Source organism: Papaver somniferum, chromosome 3 (genome assembly GCF_003573695.1).
Source record: "Papaver somniferum cultivar HN1 chromosome 3, ASM357369v1, whole genome shotgun sequence".
Classification (NCBI taxonomy): Eukaryota; Viridiplantae; Streptophyta; class Magnoliopsida; order Ranunculales; family Papaveraceae; genus Papaver; species Papaver somniferum.
In genome coordinates, this window is record NC_039360.1 from 225778400 (window position 1) to 225781726 (window position 3327).

Here is a 3327-nt window from a genome sequence, read left to right on the forward strand (position 1 = left end):
AAACGGTTATACCCGCCACCCTACCCTACCCGACCCGCCAGAGAATGGGTTGGGTAGGATCTTACCCGTTTAATGGCGGGTAGGGTGGCGGGTGAAATTTTTCTTAACCGCCAATAAACGGGTAGGGTGGCGGGTATAGGCCATATCCTACCCACCCTACCCGTTGTGCAGCCCTAATCAAACCTAGACAAATGATTATGAAGTCTCTTCAAAAGATCCTCAAAATCCCCCCCAAGTTCCCCAAAAGTCGTGAAAGCCAAAGTGCCAAAGCCAAAACCTTGAGCCGAGCATTTATCAAAATATTTTTTATGTTTACGAGAAATAGCATTCTTCAAGGCTAACCCTGGCTGAAAATCACGAACTCCTCCACCAACAAAAGGAGACACCCCAGTCACGTCCAAACAAACATCCCTACCCTTACCCCAGTTGTAAGCCATAATATCTGCAGGTCTAAGAGCCGCACCATCATTAGATGAAAGACCCAAATCAACTTCCTTCTTAGCAGGGACCCCAACACGATAAAACATATCAACAACAGTATCTCTAATAAGATCATGCTGAAACTTGATCCCCACCTCATGAGCACAATGCAAAGCGTGATCTCCGTAACAATCCATATCTCGGTCACAAAATATACAAAGACTATCCGCTGTGAACACTTTATAATGAATAGATTATTTATTATGTGCAATTAGTGAAACACTAATTAATAAAACAATTATGATATTTAAGCTGAACAAACCACCACCGTTGATTTATCTTTTCTATTAACTCCAACCAAAGTGGAACACTGGTTAGAGGCCACTCTTATGACACAATAGGTCATGAGTTCGAACCTCTCCGTTATAATTTTCCTTGATTTATCTTTGTCTTGACCAATTTTGACCACCGCTAACAAAGGAAAACTTATCCTAGCTTTGTTTTGTACTAATGATGATGGAGTCTTACAACAAAGAAGTACGTCTCATGCTTTCCAGTACAAATGAAAATGATGTTTTTCACAATAATGAGAACCTTAATTTGAAACTATAGCCAGAGAGGAGACGTGATAAAAGTTGAGCAGGATGCAGTGGCCTACAAATTGTGTCCAGAGGTTTTTAACCGGAAGCGTTACCGAAACAAAGATGCATAACCAGTAAGACATTGACACATGTTGGTACAAGATTTTGGTGTATAATGTGTAGAAAGCATTTTCGTCCAAACCCTAATAAGTGCTCTTGCATGTTTCACATGTCCATCACAAAATAATTGCTGGTCCCAGTCAGCGCTAAAATGCTATGGATGCAATAATACATCTGACGTTTTTTGTTGCAGATTTTTGTTTGTTTGGAGCTTCCTTTATTCTTTCTAGTACAATTATTTACGCAGAACTCAGATAAAGTGATGGCCTAGCTGATGTTTCAGTCCGTAGATGATGTTATCAATGACTAAAGTGAGAAGAAACAACAAGGCAATTTCATGGATGGTATTGATGCCAGTTCACATGCAGCACAATAGGATATGAAGAATTAGGGTTTGTTCTCCGCGTCCATTAGGCCTAAGCATGTGATTCAATTGCAAGACTAATGAAATCATGCATGCAAACTGTATGTGTGTCAAGCGGGCTGGTTCTATAAATACAAGTCCCTACTACTCGATTCTCTCTTCACAGCTGTAAATACCAAATCATGCATCGTACACGTGGACGGTGATTAGAAGTCGCACATGGATATAAGCATACAACGGCGCACACCGAATCAGTTCTAAGTTACCTTAGAATCCAAGCGGATGTCATTTTTGTAAATAACTAACATCCCTTTTCCTTATAAATAGGGGAAGATAAGGAAGAGAGGGGGAGGATTTTTGGAGGGTGGAAGAAAGAGGGAGGAGTAAGAAACCCAATACCGCTGGAGAGAGGAATAATAGCTGGGTAGTATTACTACCTTCGTTCTATCTTCGATCTTCGTTTTACCTTCGCTTTATCTTCGGAACCCTCGTTATACCTTCGTTTTACCTTCGCTTTACCTTCGGAACCTTCGTTATACCTTCGTTTTACCTTCGGAACCTTCGTTTTACCTTTGGAACCTTGGTTATACCTTCGTTACATCTTCGTTATACCTTCGTTATTGAAACTTTCACTGAACTTCATCATCATTAATGGGGTTCATCACCCTTGTAACAGATAAAAATCATAATAAAACTCTTTTACCCTCCCGTGGATGTAGACACTCCGATGTCGAACCACGTAAATTATTGTTGTGTGAAACTATTGTTATTTATTTGTTTAAATTCATCTTCTACTTTCTGTTTTATGGTTTAAAACAAGATCCAATGATCTTGTTCGCTTGGTTGTTCCTACTAGAAAAATGGTAGTAACAACAACAACACAGCCAAACAAAGCGAAACACCATGAAAACCCAGCACTCGTTTTCTCTCTACTACTCGCTCTTTCTTCTCTTCTTAGCTACTATTACTACCCTAGTATCACCTTCTCATGGGGCTTTAGGAAAATGCAATCCCAGTGACTACAAAGCTCTTATGAATATCAAGAAGTCTCTAAACAACCCTTACGAGTTAACTTCATGGAAGCCAAATACAGACTGTTGTGAGTGGTATGTGGTCAAATGTGATCGCAAAACCAACCGTATCAACAGGTTCAACTTGTTTCAAGGATCCTCAGTACTCTCTGGCCAAATTCCATCCTCAATAGGTGACCTTCCTTACCTTGACACTATAATTTTTCAGGGGCTATAAAAATGTCACTGGTTCGATCCCACCATCTATCACCAAGTTAAAGTATCTCACAATGTTGGAACTCAGCCATTTGAGCCTCTCTGGTCCGGTTCCAAACTTCCTGAACCAGCTTACTAATATCAACTACCTGGACCTCTCTTCTAAGCAACTTGAATTTGATCTAGCAAAGGTCAAGTTTCCAAAGAGTTTAACTTGGTTGGAATTATCAAATAACAAAATCTTCGGTACAATCCCTGAAGAAATGAAGGGTTTGGATTTGCATATGCTGAATGTGAGTTACAATAACTTGTGTGGAAAAATACCATATGGAGGCAACATGCAGAGTTTCCAAAACTATTGAAAATTACATACGTGTAATTTTCTTTCCAACCTGTAAAGATTTTTTCATCCTAATAAAGACTAAAAGATTATCAAAGATATTGAAACAATGAGAATCAATTCCGTATATCTCATATTCAAGAATATAGGCTGTCATATATCACATGGAATGGAAAGAAGACACCTAAGAAGATACTAAACCTTTTAGTTATGTAAACTAGGATTATACGTATTCATTGTGAATATTTTGTTTCCATCTTTACGTAAATTCTTCGT

The 3327-nt window shown here is 39.0% G+C and overlaps 1 pseudogene; it reads left to right on the forward strand.

Annotated features, from left to right (window-relative positions):
• The first annotated feature begins 2388 nt into the window (after positions 1 to 2388).
• Positions 2389 to 3073, forward strand: LOC113360744 (annotated as a pseudogene).
• The last annotated feature ends 254 nt before the right edge of the window (positions 3074 to 3327 follow it).